Here is a 19010-nt window from a genome sequence, read left to right as displayed (position 1 = left end):
GGAGATATCTGGAGGGGAAAAAGTAACAAAATTCATATGCCACCTCTTTTCTACACAGTCAAGATTATTTCCAGATCTAAAGGCCCCATATCTCACGTGGTTACAGAAGTAAGCAAATGCTCTCCATTCTTGCTCCCATTTACTGCTCCAATAAATCACAGATCAAACTATTGACCCTACCTAGGACCTTCCTCATAGGAAGGAAGGTGCTGTCCCTACACCACATAGCATAGCATCTTCTGCCTTTGTCTGGCAGAGGAGGCTGAGAAAGAGCCAAGAAAGCCAGTGTCTACATGATGTCCCTGTCCCGAAACAGAACTCATGTATACTGCAGCAGGGAAGAAGACATGTCACATGTCATCCTTGTCAAATTCCTGTGCCACCTCCTCCAATGTCCATAACGTAGGCTTGCTAGTGGCTTAGTTTTTAGTAGCAAAAGAGGGAGAGATGTGACTGTCTTAGTTACAGTTTCTATTGCTGTGATGAAATACCACAACCAAAGCAATTTGTGTAGGGGAGGGATTATTTAGCTTACACTTCAATATTGTTCATCATCGAAGGAAGTCAGGACAGGAACTCAAACAGGGCAGAGTCTGGAGGCAGGAGCTGGTAGAGAAGCCATGGAGGGGTGCTGCTTATTGGCTTGCTCCCCATAGCTTGCTCAGCCTGCTTTCTTATAGAACCCTGGACATCAGCCCAGGGATGGCACCACCCACAATGGGCTGGGCACTCCCCAATCAATCACTAAGTATGAAAATGTCTAACAGGCTTCCCGCAACCCAATCTTACAGAGGTAGTTTCTTTTTTTTTTTTTTTAATTTTTTTATTAGGTATTTTCCTCATTTACATTTTCAATGCTATCCCAAAGGTCCCCCATACCCACCCCCCCAATCCCCTACCCACCCACTCCCCCTTTTTGGCCCTGGCGTTCCCCTGTACTGGGGCATCTAAGGTTGGCAAGTCCAATGGGCCTCTCTTTCCAGTGATGGCCGACTAGGCCATCTTTTGATGCATATGCAGCTAGAGACAAGAGCTCCGGGGTACTGGTTAGTTCATATTGTTGTTCCACCTATAGGGTTGCAGTTCCCTTTAGCTCCTTGGGTAATATCTCTAGCTCCTGCATTGGGGGCCGTGTGACCCATCCAATAGCTGACTGTGATCATCCACTTCTGTATTTGCTAGGCCCCGGCATAGTCTCACAAGAGAGAGCTATATCTGGGTCTTTTCAGCAAAATTTTGCTAGTGTGTGCAATGGTGTGTCAGCGTTTGGAAGCTGATTATGGGATAATTGAGATTCCCTCTGATGACTTTAGCCTATCTTAATTTGACATAAAACTAGACAACTTCAGTGTCTTAAATGAGCTAGAAAGTTGTGATTGTGTATCGTGACTAAATCTGCCTTGGGCACTGTACTTGGGGGATCAGAAAGCTGACCACCAACTCACTGTTCCTGCCTGAAGAGAAGGTATAACTGTGGCCAGATCACTCCCCATCTTGGGCAGTTGGCTTAGTTGTGTACATGAAGAAAGAAAGGTGTAAAGTTTGCTTAACATTGCCTCATATTAATAATGAAAGTTAAGAAACAACAATAGGGGCCAGTGAGATGGCTCAGTGAGCAAAAGTGCTTAAGACAGTTCTGACTCCCAGACTTTCATCCTTGAAACCCACATAAAATTGGAAGGAGAGAACTGACACGCACACGTTCTCCTCTGATCCCCACATGTATAGTGTCAAACACACACACTCACACACACACACACACACACACACTCACACATGTGAAAAATAAATATAATAATTCATTTATTTATTTTATGTATGTGAGTTACACTGTATCTGTCTTCAGACACACCAGAAGAGGCCAGCAGATCCCTTTAAAGATGGTTGTGAGCCACCATGTGGTTGCTGGAAATCAAACACAGGACCCCTGGAAGAGCAGTCAGTGCTCTTAACTGCTGAGCCATCTCTTCAGCCCCTCAGTGTTTCCTTGGTGTGTTCATATAGATGCCAACTCAAAGTAAAGAAGCATAAAATTTTTATTACTATATTCAGTCTGTTGAGAGAAATGGACAGTTGAGGAGCAATTTCCTCCTCGGAAGAAAGTGTCTCAAGACAGAGAGTGTTCTAAAGGTAAGTGAAAATTTCCATCCCTAAGGGAAACTCCTTAAACTCATGAAGTATACAACTCAAAAGTTTCAGGAAGTCACTGAAACTGATCAGACTCACTAAGGCACTCCATCCCCAAGCCTATATGAAATGAAAGGGCTGCTGAGAGATACTCAGCCAAGCTTCCTGGAAGAGTCAGAGACTTCCAAGCTGCCTAGAACAGACGAGAGACCAGCTGAGCTACCTGGAAAAGATGCTCTCCTATTCACTAAACTGGCTGTAGTATGTTCAGTGGACTCCAGATTCCCAACTTTTCTAGCCGTTATCCGTGCTGGCTTGTGTGGCTTTGGTGCTATAGCTGTGTGAGTTATTTCTGCTCCTGTAAGCAATCCCTCCTCATCCATACTCCTTTAAATTACTTGTAAAACTTAGTGGTTCGCCAAGTTGGACTTTGGCCTTACTTTGGTCTGTTGTCAGTCCTTATCTGGTATGAGTAAACATGTATTTACATCTCTCCAGCAACCGTGTCATACAACAACTTCCTGCCCGGCTTTTTGATAAACTAAATATCAGAGTTCTCCTTCTCTGCGTGCTTCATTCGTGGTTGGTGTCCTGTGAATCATTGCTAGAAAATGAAATGATATTTTCTAATACCCAAGAGTTCGTAATTGTACATAGTAAGATGTACTAGAAGTTCCGTTGTTCACAACCTCACCTTACAGTGACGGGCGCTGACTGCTTCTAAGTATGTGAAGCTTTTTGGTTTTTTATTTTTCCATTTTAAATCTATTGTTAGTTAATGTTGCACAATGACTCCCACTGATATCTGTGACAATACTGCCAAGACAGGACCATAACACCCAGTTATGTTAATAAAATTTCAGTTGGCTTCCCAGGTGAAAGAAGACCTAAATTGCTCTACTCTCTGGCCCTTGGTGGTTTGACTCTGTCTACCCTGCCAGCCCATCTCATTCATGTCTGTCCCCTGAGCACAGCCTGAATTTACTTTAGTTACTAAAGCTGCAGCTAAAGCGCCTGTGTCTCCTTCTACCTCCTTGTACTTAGTCTCCCTTTGGAACACTGAACTCAGATGTCATCTCTACCAACTTGGCTTGGAATCCTTCGGCTTTCAAAACAGAAGACCTGTCCAGAGAGAGGCCTGCTGAATAAGTGACTTTTACGTTCATTCTGAGAAACTCAGATCGAATTGGCACCCTAGAACATATTAATCTAGTTATGATCTAAACAAATAAAAATAAAAGACGAAGATCTCTGCCAATGTCCTTGGGAATCAAGTACTGAAAATATTTTACATCTTTTCTTTATCTACAACGCTTCTCATATGGATCTCATTGGTAAGGAACTTCCCTCACTTATGCAAGGTCCTGTGTTCACTCTGTAGACCTTGGTGGGGGCAGTTTTCACACACACATACACACTCACACACACACATCTATATATTTTTTCTATAAATTTATCCCATGAAGCACTTACTTAGACCTGTTATGACTACTGATCACTTAAATAAAGCCCCAAATAAGGTATGAATAACACGCTGAACTCATTGACTCATTAGTTAGCTAAAAATTGCAGCTGTGAGTAGCATAGATCAGGACTTTTCTATCTGAGTTCCTGAAACCTTACTTTAAAACTGGAGGTGGACAGATGGACAATAAATATGTTTTGTGTCAAATCAATCATAGCTAAGGAGAACTTTACAATCTTATTCATTTATTTTAAAATTTTGTTTTAATTGTATGCATGTGGAGGCAGGGTATATGTTCTATGTGCACATACAAGTGTGGGTGCCTGCAGAGGCCTGAAGAGGGAGTCAGATCCCCTGAGCTGGGGTTACAGGCAGTTGGGAGCTGCCTGGGAGGTAGCTGGGAACAAACTCTGTCCTCTGGGAGAGCAGCACGTTCTCTTAACTAAGGAGCTGTCTCTTTAACACAAGACTGCACTGAACCTTGCTAGGTCAGGAAGGGCAACAAACAATTGTAACCCCAAAGCTTATAACTCTTCCAAGAAGGACATTTCTAGCCAAATGGCACATCAAGTAAAACAATGAATTGATCATTTTATTGCAATGTACACAAAAGCAGAATATGCAAATATAAGCAACGGATAGATAGATACAGATACACATACACATACACATGCACATATACATATATATGATTTTGATTGCCCTCTGAGACATCTCACTGGGCCCCACCCTTTTCATACATTAGCTCTGAAGGCACCAAGTTGCACTCTGTGAGTGAACAGTCCTTGCTTCTTCCTGACATTCTAACTGTGTTTGTCACCTTGAAGGGACTGCTCTTCTGGAGCATTTGAGCAATGAGAGTTTCTTTAGTAGTACCTTGTGTACTCCTGATTTTTTCTTTTACTTGTTTTGCATATAAATTATGTCTGTGTGTGTGTGTGTGTGTATATATATATGTATATGTATATGTGTATATATATATATATATATATATATAGAGAGAGAGAGAGAGAGAGAGAGAGAGACCAGTTTAGAATGGAGAGGCTGGGAAGTGACGGTGTCTTCTAATTACAGAGCACAGATGAACAAGATGAACAGTGAAGAATTCGGAAACACTCCTGGAAGAAGTCCCTGGTGCACAGTGGGGAAGGCAGGAAAAAAATGAGATTATATGTATAATATAAAATGAGATTATATGTATAACATAAAATGAGATTATATGTATAATATAAAATGAGACTATATGTATAACATAAAATGAGATTATATGTATAACAAACAGGCATAGGTAGATCATAATAAAGCAAGCACAGTGCAGATTCAAATCCCCAAGCAAAACACTGGAAATTTTAAGGAACAAAATAAAGTTTATTTGTTCTTTTCTTTATATTTTATTAAAATTTATTTGTGTGTCTGGGATGCAGCACGCTTGTGGAGGTCACAGAACAACCCACTAACTCAAGTGCATTTACCTGCAGAGCCATTCCGCCAGCACGTATATGCACATTTGTAAGTTTGAAGATTCTTTGAAATCAGACAGATTCCTTTATTAACCATGTAGGCTCTTATATAGCTACATAAACTTGTAATGGTGCCTATTTCGAATAATCTATGGGATGATACAGGCTAGAGAATGAATAGAAGGAGGTAAGGACAACATGGCTATCCAGAAGTTGAAGAGAAAGTCAAGCCTTCCGTGGTGCACAGGAGCAGCACCTGAGCCAGGCCCACCCTTGGCTGCCAATGACAGCAGTCTCTAAGGCTGGTGTCAACTGGGGAAACGGTGGGGCAGAAAGATGGGAACGCCCTCGGGGTAACATCAGCACACAGTGATGGGCGTGACATCATTGTGTCACAAAGGGTCAGACCCAGGCAGCTGTAAGCGAATGTAGCCTCCAGTAGTGCTTGGTACTCACGAGCGCCCACGCACGTACTTTAATTTTTTTTTTCCTGTAAGAGGAGCGTGATCGTCTCACTCGTGCGATAATTTGAAAAGTAAACCAAGTAATGCCCACATCTACACATCCCTAAAATTTCTCCGTTCCGGGCAGAAAGGCAGAGTGGGGACTGATTCTGATTTCTAGGTAGGAAAAAGAAAGAGCCAGGATAAGGAGTCAAAGCCTGAGGTAGGCGCCGACAGTAGGGTTAACCGAGCAAACGGTGAGGGGAGCTGAGCACAGTGGCTCATGCTTGCAATTTCAGCCCTCAGGACTCTGGCTGCAGGATCAGGAATTCAGGATCATCCTTCGAGTTCAGGCCACAGAGTCAGTTCAAAGTCACCCTCCTCCGCTACAGGGGACCTTATCTGGAAAGGGTGCAAAGCGCGCTCATTGGCACCTGCCCAAACCTACACCGTCTTTTTAGTTTTTTGTCTTTGTTTTTTTTTTTTTAAGTCACCCTTTTAATTCGTGCAGGCCTTAAGTCAGGAATCCAGCTGCCCCACACACATCTGATTAGGCGCTGAGTCGGTTTCATATTCCTTCTCTGGGATTTGTTCCCCTAGATCCAGCCTCATGAATTATTCGGGTGAAGAAATACTCTTCACCGGTGTTCGTCAGTCACGTAGCTCACTTAGTATTTCTAGTCCTACCCCTTCCCAGCACGTAGTGGAAATAGACGACCTGGCAGCTGAGAGGTACCTGGGTGTGTCCCGCTCTGCTGGCGCTGCCACCTCCAACACGATATTTACCTGTCACTTTGAGGACTGAGTGCCAGGACTCTGTTTTCCCCCCTCTCTACCTAGCAAAAGTGTCTTCTGAAATGGTGGTACTTTAAAGCCATCAGGGGCTCTGAATGGTTAGGATGAGAGGACCCACTGTGTTGGTCTGTGCTTCAGGAAAGACAGACACTTGGTTGTGTATATACATGGACTGTTGTGTACTTGCATGGCTACTGATATCACAGCCCAGTCTAGTCTCTTCTGACTAATACCAGACGCTTATACATAGGAGCAGAAACAAATCTGACCCCTGGCCTGGTGGACCTGGTAAATGTGGAGTTAACTGTGTCCTGTTCCTGGCTTAAAGCTTTCAATCCTCTCTCTGCTATTTAGGGGATTAGAATGTATAAACTCTTCTTTTACGTTTTTTTTTCCTAAAGATTTGTGTATGTGTGTGGGTGGGTGGGTGGGTGTCTGTGTGTATCTGCACATGTATGGCAACACTTGGCAGAGGCCAGAGGTGGAAAATGGTCATCAGGATATGCTGAAACTGGGCTTCTGATCCACTCAAGGATGCTGGGAATCACTCTAGCTCTCTGCAACAGCAGCAAGTGTTCTTAACCAATGAGCCATCTCTGCGGCCCCCAAATTTTGACCCTTAAGTTCTAGTTTAGGTCCTTTGCCATATGGCCAAACTCTAAATTTCAGGATCAATGTCCTTCTTTCTATTCCAGCTAAGTGTCCCTATTGGCTATTTACCGTATGTGCTGGCTAGTTTTTATGTCAGCGTGACACAAGCTAGAGCCAGTTTTGAAGTGGGAGATTCAGTTGAGAAAACGTTCCCACGATATTGGCCTGTGGGCAAGCCTGTGGTGCATATTCTTGATGGATGAAATTCTTTCTTGAAAGAAGAATCCAGCTCACTGTGGAAGGTGGCAGCCCTGGGCAGGTAGTCCTAGGTGCTATAAGAAAGCAAACTGAGCAAGCCAGTCGTCAGTGCTATTCCATGGCTCTCCAGGTTCCTACCCTGCCTACGTTCCTCCCCTGACTTCCCTCTGTGATTGACTATCACCTGGGAATATAAGTGAAATGAACTCTTTTCATGTTGTCCTGGGGGTGGTATTATAAGCAATACAAAACCCTACTAAGGCATGTACCAATACACGTGTTATCAAGTCCCTTCCACTACACCCATTCTATACATCTAACCTGGGATGGCTTCTGCACACTCCTTTACATCCGTGTGCTTGTCAAAGCACCTCTCATGCTACTTGCTGCTGACTCTCATTATCCTTACCAAACATTAATTACATGGTCCAGGTATATCCTCCTCCTGGGCTGTATATGAGGAGTTCATGATTAAATGAGATCCAGCTTGCTGGACCTTCGATCAATAAAACACAGCCAAGTTCAAGTAAGGGCTCCTACTGAACCTGCTACAGAGCTCATGGGTTCAAACAACACACGAGCAGTGTCTTGAAGGTCCCCAGGTGTTTGCGGGCTGCGTTTGTTTTGGACACCCTAATGAGAATGTCTACTTGATTTTGCGAGCCACTGGAGACTACCCACACTCTGTGCTTCATGCCCATGTTTCCCTTGTCTGAGTGTTCTCCTTCCATGCTTCCATCTTTTTTGGCTCTTAACTCAGGCATGTGTACCACACATGGGAGGGGTGCTTGTGTCATAACCATGGAGGTCGGAGGACAACGTTTTAGACTTGGTTCTCTCCATCCCATTTTACATGGCTTCCAAGGGTACCAGAAAGGAGCAGCAAAAGGTCTTATCCACTGAGCCATCTCACTTCTCCCAATTAATGTGATTTTAGAGTGAACTGATGGATCCCCTGAGATGAACATGATAATCTCCCTGCTTCAATGTCCTGAATTCAGTCACTTTTCCTATACACTGTATCACTCACAGTTCTAAGAGCTGGAGCGTGGGCTTGGCTGGGGGCAAGCATTGCCTACCACATTCCACTGGTTTACCCCCAACATTGGCCAAATGAAGAGCTCCTCCAAAATCATTGTTCACACCGAGCACTGAAGAGAAAGCAGGGGTACACTGCCAAGACATCAGGCGGTCACCAGAGAGAGGGCCAGCTGTCACAGGTGTGACCTGCAGACGTTGATATCTTAAAGCCAAGGCCACTGAAGCAAAATTTTTTCTTGGATCTCCAGTCCTTCTGTCTCTTGCTCCACTCCCTCCCCACAAGGCAAGCCACAGAACTGGAGTTTCCCCTTCTTGGCATGAGTCATAAAAGTAGAGCCTCTTTCCTAAGGCAAATGATAAAGACTGGACTTGTGCTATCAGCTTTCCCCATGGCTCTGCCTTATAGCTAGCTATAAAGCTGCTCTCTGACCTACCGAGTCTGATAGCAGATTATGAGATACTGGGTACAGGAGGGAGCTTGCTCCACACTTAGAGAAGGAGTATTGCTCAGTGTCCAAGAGGAATCTGAGTAGATAGGACCTGCTGTATTTTCTATGCCATCTAGTAGCAGTAAGCCAGACCCTTTTATTCAGAGATCTCCAGGGTGGTCCCTGCTTCTTCCTGAAAATGGACAGTTCTCCCTGAGCCTTTGGGTCCTCAGTCTGAAGATGCAGCAGTTATCTAAACCTATGGCCAAATAAACGTGCTACGCTCCTCTCTTGTTAAACAGTCCCTTTCTATGGGGTTGTCAGCCATTAATTTTTTATGATGGCAGAAAACTGCTCACCCCCTTTCCTGACTCTACAAAGCCCTACCTAGAGTAGGGTCGAAGTTACTGTGGATCTTGCCCTCTGCTCTGTCTCCTCAAAATCAAAGAGAAGAATCAGAGGTTTTGCTTTCCTCCAGCACCAAGTGCTTTTGAGTCAGGAGGCTTTATCTACCGGAACAGGCTAACTAGGAACCATTTCTCCGTTTTAAACACTATGTGAGCATTTTGTCTATATTAGGAACAGTGACTTCCATCTCCCAGGTTGACATCTGACCCTTTCTTACAAGGTCCTTTTGACTGAGCCATGCCACTGTAGCCACACAACACTGTAGTCACACAAGCAAGTGTGGAAAGAGTTCCAAGTGTGTAAAAGTCGCTTTTATTCTCCTGATGAAATTGTCATCTCCAAGGCTTACTGCCTCTGTCTGCTTACCTAGTCATGGAAGCTTCTAGCCTCTGTACTATCTAATCTAGCTCTAGAAGTTTTCAGTCTTTGAGACTTACTGCCGAATAAGCTTACCCCTTCTAGCTCTTTCTGAACTCTGACTGGCTGGTTTGACTCCGCTGTTCTGGCTTAAACTCCTCTCTGTGCTAATTCAAACTGGCTTCTCTAACCTCCTGACTGAATGGCTCTGTTTGGTTTCAACTCTAGAGATCGGTTCTAATCTTCCTGCTCCTTCTTATTCTCTGGCTTCAACGGTCTTTGCCAGTCTGTACTGAATTCATGAATGAGTAGAAAACTGGCTGCCTCCTTCTACCAACTAATGTTACCTTCCTTCATTCCTTGGGATGAAAGGTCTGTACTAAAGGCACGTTTCTATTCCAACAAGAGGGGATAGAGATGTGTGCTAAGGCTATGTTTGTATTCCAGCCAGAGTGAGTAGCCATGTTGCTAGATTAAATCTCTCTACAGGAGTGGCGACAGGTGTCTGTCTCACATTGGACGTGTAAGTGGTGATTTTCAGTTTGGGGGAAGAAGTGGGCATTGTACCAGTGTCAGAATTCCATAGCTTTTTCAGCTCAGAGTCAGTCTTTGATCATAAGTAGAATTGTGAGGTATTTAAGTTAAATGTGTAGAGAGTCAACTTATAATTGCCAAGTAGTGCCTTTTAATCCTATCACGGTCTCCTTTTTTTTTTTCAGTTTTATTTTTTAAAAGAGAATCTTCTCTTCCTCCCACCCGAAAGGTCTTGTTTCTTTTGCTTCTTCTTACACTTCTAATGAATATTACCGTGGATTTAGTGGATTCTGTTGTTCTTGATATTTTTCATTAATTCAATGGGCTGTAATCCATTACCACTTTATTTATTTATTTACTTACTTAGTTATTTTTGGATGTTCAACACTGTGTCAGACTTGGCTAGTGGAAGGCCCTTTTATTTGCTCCCCAAACCTTTTGACCTCCCTCTCTTGGTTTCTGTTCTATTACATAACAAAGATTTCACCTTATTCTTCCCTTGGCCCAGAGCCGAAGCACCACTTCCCCAGGAGCTCTGGCTCTTCTCAGTGGAGAACAGTACGGAGAAACCACGCTTTGTACTTGAGCTCTGCTTGGTATCATCAGATGCCACTGCCTCTCGGCCTTTTTTTGTATCTGTTTGACAACATGTCCCTTTGTTTGGCTTCGAAGGATTTTGCTCTGGAAATGTATCTTGAAAAGTCTCTCAAGGAGAAGTATTTGGGTTATCCCGATATTTTTGTATTTCATTAAATGAGAAACCTTGTACATCCATTGCCTTAGGTCTGTTTGTGATTCTTTAAGGGAAATTCCTACGGGGAGAGGGTTAGAGCGAAGGAAAGTGCAAATGTAGCTTTGTTGCATTTTGTCAAATCCCCCCCCCCCCCCCAGACGAGGTGGGGAAAATATATGACATCTACTGGACAACAAAGTGAGCCATAGGGAGACCCTCTTTCAAAAAAAGAAAATTCATAAATAAAATAAAAGCAATTGAAGTGGCTGGTGGCAGCTTTGTGGTTCAGATCTCTTCCATGTAATCGTGTGTGTGTGTGTGTGTGTGTGTGTGTGTGAGAGAGAGAGAGAGAGAGAGAGAGAGAGAGAGAGAGAGAGAAAATTACCCAATAGCGTTGTGTGAGAATACAACAAGACAACATATAGAAAAGTCTAGGGCAGAAGTTTTAAGTTCCAAAGCCGTAAAGCACGTTGGCTATTTTAGCTTTTGTGATTCTTACTATTAAAACTTGGTCACAGCGCCCCCGTGTGCCCATACATTGTACTGTTTCTCACACAGGGATTGTTAATGAAGTGCATGTTAATGCATTAAATGAATAATTTAGGGATGCCGTTTATACTCACATTTTATATAGAATGTGAGGATTAAACAGCTTTTTAAGAAAATATGTCTTGTCTCTGACTATAAAAGTGATTTTAAAAAAAAAATCAGAACACAGAAACACAGAAAACAAAGGGTCCTGAGTTCAAGGTCATCCTAGGCCACAAAACAAGAACGGGAATGGCTGGGGAAGGACAGTGGGTGGAGGAAGGGCTCCTTCAGTGAAGCCCTTGCTGAGGACCTGAGTTAGATCCCCAGAGCCCAGCTAGGAAAGCAGAGCCGAGCGGTGGTGCACACCTCTCCTGTGATCTGAGCCGACAGGACCTCTGGGGCTCACTGTGATCTGAGACGACAGGACCTCTGGGGCTCACTGTGATCTGAGCCGACAGGACCTCTGGGGCTCACTGGCCAGCCAGGCTAACTGAACTGGGGAGCTCTCTCCATTCGCTGACAGTCACCCTGAAAGGGAAGAAGAAACGGGGATGGCTCAGTGGTCAGGAATACTTGTTGCACAATTATGAAAACCAATGTTTCAAACCCAGGAACTATGTCGAGAGTTCAGCACCCTGCAAAACATCTATAACTCCATCTATAACTCTGTGGGATTTGATGCCCTTTTCTGGTCAAACGTTCATACATGTTGTGCATGCACAAGTGAAATGGGGCCAAGCCGCCAAGCCTGAAAACCCAAGTTCAATCCCAAGGGCACATATAGTGGAAGGAGAGAAGCAATAACTTTAAGTTGTCCTCTGACCGTGTGCGCACGCGTGCACGCACACACACACACACACACACACACACACCATTCATAGCATGTTCACTCATCCCCATAACCCTCAAAACACTAAATAAATGTAATTCTAAAAACAAATAAATGAGATATGTATTTCAAATATAAACAAGGAGGAGAACAATTAAGACACACTAGTCTCCACAGGCCGGTGCACACACACATAATAATAGTGTTTTGGGAGGGCACAGTGACAGAACAGGCTAGAGGCCAGGTCACCCTAGGCTATATAACTAGACCTTGTTACAAGAAGGCCTGGAGAGAGGGGAGGGGGAGGGGAGATGAAAGAAGGGACAGACAAAGGAAGCGAGGACGGCCTCTCACTTTCTGTGCTCACTGTACAAAGTTTAGGAAATTGTAGTTACCCACAATGCAACTGTCCAAATGTTTCCATGTTGTTTATTTTCTGCGTAATAGAATGGGTTTTCATCTTACAAATCGAAATGAGTGTGCCTATAGAGATTACATTTTAGGATGCATGTAAACTGCATCTTTTGCTTTTAAGTGACTAGAAATGAAATGACAAGATTAAGAGGTATTTCCTGTGGTGAAGAAGAGGTGGTGTCCTGTCACCACCGTCGCTCATGTTCTTTATTAATAGACAGCTAAAGTGCACGGAACGCCAGTGGGGGAGTAGCTCGAAGTGAAAGAAACCCAACCTGGTTTAGGAACACCAGAGCATTTATGTAAGTAACATGTGTCTATGAAAATAAGCTTGGCTAGAACAATTAGCATTTTCTTTAATGCAAGTGAACAATTTAAGAGCATCTCATGTGTGTGTGTGTGTGTGACTTTGAGGGTAAGAACATATGGAATATACAGGTCCACAATTAAATGTACTCAATTACTTTAAATGTATTTTCTGTATACATGTGTGTGATGGTATATGTGTACACCACTCGCATGCAGGAACCTATGGATGTCAGAAGAGGGAATCAGATGCCGTGAAGTTGGAGGTTGACAGCTATGAGCAGCCACGAGGCTGCTGGGAATCAGAACCCGGTCCTGTTCAGGAGCAATAAGTGCTCTTAGCCTCGGAGGCATTCCTGCTGCCCTGTAATCGTCTACCCTGGTAATGCAAAGGAAGGTAAGAGCAAAGGGAGGGGTTGGGCTATAGGCGAGAGAAGTGCACCAAACTTCTCTGAGAGGTCTCCGAGAGGTCGCCTTCATATACTTTGGAGTCCTTGTTGTGTGATCTTTGGTTCCATGTGCATGTGCGCATACGTACAAACCTGTGTGCAAGTGTGTGTGTGACAGTAAGTCTTTGATTCCGTTTCTCTACATGGCTCTCAACCAGTGCTGGGTGTTCAGTAAAAAATGAACAGATAGTATGTTTGTAATGTCTGGCTTCTAGGTACATTCCTCAACAAAAGAGACGAAGCAAGGCTCTTCAGAGAGATGATTAACTTAATCTCGGAGGTAGCCAGACAGGGCAAGATCAAGGTTAACTGGGAGGGAGCCTCAGTGTTTCTTAAGCAGGGAAGTACTCGGAGGACCCATTGGTTGGACATAGTAACTAGCTTAAAGGATCCCCCCCCCCCACACACACACACACACTGGGAAAATTCAGGACGGTTTGAGTATCTAGGAATAATGTCAGAGAGCACACTGGGCATGGTCTACAATAGGATTCAATCTGTCACACGTTTTCTCAGAAAGAGGCTAAAATGAGCCTTGTGCAGCAGCTGAGAGGCCTCCAGGTAGCCTTCCCAGAGCCTTTTGTGAGCCAGCCTGAAAGAACATCTGCAGAGCGAAGTTGTGGGCCTGCCGCTCTTCTCTGGGCCAAAGGAAAAGGAGTCAGAAGGCATTTCTGCCTGGCACAGGGATCTGCAACCCTTTGCTGCCAAATGAAAAATAAAAGTCCAGTCATTTTCTCTCTATGTGAATTTGGAAGGGTGTATCTGGGTCCTGGGCAATGGGTTGACCTCTGTGTGTTTATAGACTATGGGTTTTAATTTTACAAATCAAAATCAGTATGTCTACAGAGATTAAATTTTAGAATGAATTTAAACCGCATCTTTTGCTTTTAAATCGCCAGGAATGAAACTCCGTGTCTAGGAAGTTTTTCTTTATAAAAAAAAGTTTTTATTGCCTGTAGTAAATACAGATGGTTTCCTGTGGCCACAATCTCACTCTCGAGTTCTTTATTAAGGGACAACTAAAGCACAAGGGACTCTAGTGGAAAAATACCTTGAAATGAAAAAAAAAAAAAAAAGAAGAAAGAAACAACCCAGGTTTATTATTAAGAAATGCTGAATCATTTTGTATACATTAAGAGAGGGGTGTGTGTGTGTGTGTGTGTGTGTGTGTGTAAGAGAGAGAGAGAGAGAGAAAGTTCGTTGCATCAGGACACTTAACATTTTCTCTAATGCAAGTAAATGCTTATTTTAAAGTTACTTCTTCTGTGTTTGTAGCCCATGCCCTATGATTCAAGCCAGGCTTCTAAGGGCTAATCTCTGCTCACAATTACTTCAGCCCATAACATCTAAGTGTTCCTTCTATGTGTGGGGTACAAGGACCCCGCAAGAGACAAGCACGTGTTCAGGTCACTACCAAAGCACTCAGTCTGAAAGCTATCCCCAAGCTATACTCAGCTCACTGCAGAATCCCACTGCTACTTTCCTTCATTAAAGAAGCAAGTTCCAGCCCCAGGCAACCAAGCCATCTGCCAGGAAGCAAGGGAAAGGCTGGACAGCAGCTCTTTGCTGCTGGGGGCAGTTGTCTACATGAGTTGAGAACTGAAAGCCGTTGAGATACCCACCTTCCTGTAGAGACCGTGGGGGTTCTACTATAGACCTCTAACTCAGAGGAAGCAGATTGAAGGGCTTGGATAGCACGGGAGATGCACAGCATTGAGGGTGGAAGTCAGAGTTGGGGAGTCTGCAGTGCTGAGTGACCTTAAGTTCATAGTACTCCTGCCTGGAGAGAGGAATGGGGGAAAATGCAAGCCTAGGCCCAGTGGACTTGAAAAGCGGGAATGCCAAGCTCTGTCTTTCATGGTCTGTGTTTCCTGGATGTTCTGTGCTGACTCAGTTGCTTGTGTAATAGATACATGCACACACAGACCCAACCCCATCAAAAGAATAGTACTGGGTGGGGCTAGTGACAAAGGCCTATAGTCTCAGCTACTTGGGAGGCTAAGGTGGAGCCAATCCTAAATTCAAAGCCAGCCAAAGATCCAGAGTAGCAAGGCCAGCTTAGACAAGTTAACAAGACTTGGTCTCAAAGTAATGAATCTTGGGGGAATATAGCTTAAATGTAAATGTTGCCTTGCTAGTGCACATTAGGCCCTGGGCTTGATCACAGTCTAGAGCTGTCTGGAACTGTGACCACTCTAGAGCAACAGCTCTCAACCTTCCTATGGCTGTGACCCTTTAATACAGTCCCTCATATCAGTGGTGATCCCCAGGTATAAAATTATTCCTATTGCTGCGTCATAAACTGTAACTTTTCCTACCGTGTGAATTATAATGTAAATACCTGTGTTTTTCCAGTGGTCTTAGGCAACACCTCCCTAAGGGGTGTGACCCACAGGTTGAGAACCACTGCTCTAGAGAGGAAGAGGGATAAAGACGGAGAGAGGGACCTGAGAGGAGCAGAGGAAAAGGGAGAGGGAGGGGAGGTGGAGGGAATGAGAATGAAGGTTAGAAATGGGTAACAATGTCGGTTGCAGGGTGAGGTCCCTGACACACAACACCGCCCTGCCACACACACACACACACACACACACACACACACACTGAGGTTCTTGCTGTTGAACGTGTTGGGTGGCCACTGAGAATTTCACTTTTCTAAGCAGGTTTCGGGCAGGGCTGCAGGTGCTCACCCATGCCCGGAGCTTGAAGAGCACTAGACTGCAAAGCTCTGGCTTAAAGGATCTCTGACAACAAAGCCTTTTCAAGTGTGCCCATGAATACACAGCGAGGAGAGATTATGGAGAATAAAAGAAATTCAGGTACGGGCGGGTCATTTGCTGAGAGGCTTTGGAGGAACCCAATACTCAAAAGGTCTCAAAATAGTTATCATATTGTGATGGTTTGTATATCCTTGGACCAGGGAGTGGCACCATCTGGAGGTGTGGCCTTGTTGGAATAGGTGTGACCTGGTTGGGATGGGTGTGTCACTGTGGGTGTGGGCATAAGATCCTCACCCTATTTGCCTGGAAGTCAGTCTTCCACTAGCAGCCGTTGGATGAAGACGTAGAACTCTCAGCCCTGCCTGCACCATGTCTGCCTGGATACTGCCATGCTCCCACCTTGATGATAATGGACTGAACCTCTGAACCTGTAAGCCAGCCCAAATTAAATGTTTTTTATAAGACTTGCCTTGGTCATGGAGTCTGTTCACAGCAGTAAAACCCTAACTAATACACATATCAAATGAATTTCAAAACTACATATGAAGAGCTGCTTGCCGTATGGAGAAAGTCAGAGGTCACTATTGTAAATTAAGCAGTCTAGCCACAGTTGAGACAGATAGACATTGTGACTCCCTTACAGGTGCAATGGGAGGTACAACTTTATTTGTCGAATACTCTAACTACAGATGTTTATCCAGAATCTAACCCTAAAGCATCGGACAAGCTCAAACTGTGAGGCGTTCTATAAAATCCAAGAAGCCAGACCCAGCGGCAACAACTGGGAGCCCCAGGCAGGATCATATATCTTTGACAATCCTGACAATCTTGACAACCTAGCAAGACTCACCTGAAAAAAAAAAAAAAGAAAATGTGCCCCAAACTTTTCAAACGTTTCCAGGTAGTATAAAACCAGGAGAATATTCCAAATGAAAAACCAATTGCAGTAGATCCTGGATCAAACTAATTCTATAATTGATGATCTAGATAAAATTGTATTATGGGCTGTTAAATAATATTTAATAATACATAAAATTGTTTACATCAAAGTGGTCCTGCAGATAGACACAGGAAATGCTAGTGCTGTACTTCCGCATGAGGAGTGAGGACCATTGCCTGTGTGTGTGTGTGTGTGTGTGTGTGTGTGTGTGTGCGCGCACGCGCGTGCGCGCGCACCCGCTTGGGGGAATCAGGGAGAAAAATATGGACAGGCAGGCAAGCAGGCACAAAAAATGACAAAACTGTAATGTTGCAAAATATAGTCAGAAAGGAGTTACAGAGACAAAGTTTGGAGCTGAGATAAAAGGATGGACCATGTAGACACTAGCATATCCGGGGATCCATCCCATAATCAGCTTCCAAATGCTGACACCATTGCATACACTAGCAAGATTATGCTGAAAGGACCCTGATATAGCTGTCTCTTGTCAGAGTATGCCTGGGCCTAGCAAACATAGAAGTGGATGCTCACAGTCGGCTATTGGATGGATCACATGGCCCCCAATGAAGGAGCTAGAGAAAGTACCAAAGAAGCTAAAGGGATCTGCAACCCTATAGGTGGAACAACATTATGAACTAACCAGTACCCCGGAGCTCTTGACTCTAGCTGCATATGCATCAAAAGATGGCCTAGTCGGCCATCACTGGAAAGAGAGGCCCATTGGACACGCAAACTTTATATGCCCCAGTACAGGGGAACGCCAGGGCCATAAAAGGGGAGTGGGTGGGTAGGGGAGAGGGGGTGGGTGGCTATGGGGGACTTTTGGTATAGCATTGCAAATGTAAATGAGCGAAATACCTAATAAAAAATGGAAAAAAAAATATAGTCAGAAAATAAATGTCAAATTTACTTTTGTTTGGACTTCTCTAAATATTTGGATTTTTTTTTAAGTTAAAGGAGAACTGAGTCCTCTCCTTCCTACCTGTTCTAGGGTGACTCAAATGCGGTGCTGGGGAGGTGTCGGGAGAAAGGTCAGAGGCATGTGTGAAAAACAGGAGGCTGGGCAAAGGAAAGTTTGGGTGTGTCCGATAGAAGCAAGAGACATGATCTACTTTATTGGGGTAATTTCCCAGCGGTGCCTTCAGCGACTTTCAGAACTAAACAGCTCACCACAAGAAGAGCAGTGCTTATTCAAGTCACAGTTCTAGTTGAGAAAACCTACTCAGAGAGGCAGCATGTTCTTCCTAAAAGACAAGTGGCGACAAAGCAGAACTCCCACCCAGTTTGGATTCTAAAGTTGGAGCGCACACACTGCCCGGGAGTAGAGCAGGCGCATTTGATGTCCTGTGCTGCAGCAGCCACTATCGTTCCCACGCTCCCCTTCCAAAGCCTGACAAGACCTTACATCGGGGTTCCGAGCATTTTTTTTTTATGTTCTACGAATATCTTGTAAATAGACTTGTATCTTGTAATATATCTTGTAAATATATCTTGTATCTTGTAAAATATCTTGTAAATATATCTTGTAATATATCTTTTGCCCTACACATAATTCTAGAATGTAATAGAGAAGAGGACAAAGTCCCAGCTCCTTACCTTCTAGAAAGGAAAAAAGAATAAAGAATAAGAAAGTCAACCACTGATGGTGGAGCATGCCTTTAATCCCAACCCTGGGGAGGCAGAGGCAGGCAGAGCTCTGTGAGTTTGAAGCCAGCCTGAACTATAGAGCAAGTTCCAGGACAACTAGGGCTAGACAGAGACACCTTGTCTTGGGGGAAAAAAACCACACACACACACACACACACACACACACACACACCCCTAAAGCAAGCAAGCAAACAAACAAACAAAAACAGTCAATAGAAGGTAGGGGTGGGGAGATTGAGATGGGAGATTGCTTCCAAGAGAAATATCTTTGGGGAATATCTCTACACTTTTAGTTATATAATTAAACAATTTAGATACACAACTCAGATCTGGAGATGATGGCTCAGAAAACCTGAGTTCAATTCCTACATCCCACATCAGGCATTTCACAATTCCTGTAACTCTAGCTGTAGGGAATTGCAAGCCCTCTGGCCTTCGTAGGGACCTGCACTTGTGTGCACATACCCAGACTCGGACACGGACACGGACACAGACAGACAGAAATAAATGGTTCGAAGACTCAAGAGAAGTGTATCT

The sequence above is a fragment of the Mus musculus genome, chromosome 3 (genome assembly GCF_000001635.26).
Source record: "Mus musculus strain C57BL/6J chromosome 3, GRCm38.p6 C57BL/6J".
Taxonomy (NCBI): Eukaryota; Metazoa; Chordata; class Mammalia; order Rodentia; family Muridae; genus Mus; species Mus musculus.
This window is presented reverse-complemented; position numbering follows the sequence as displayed.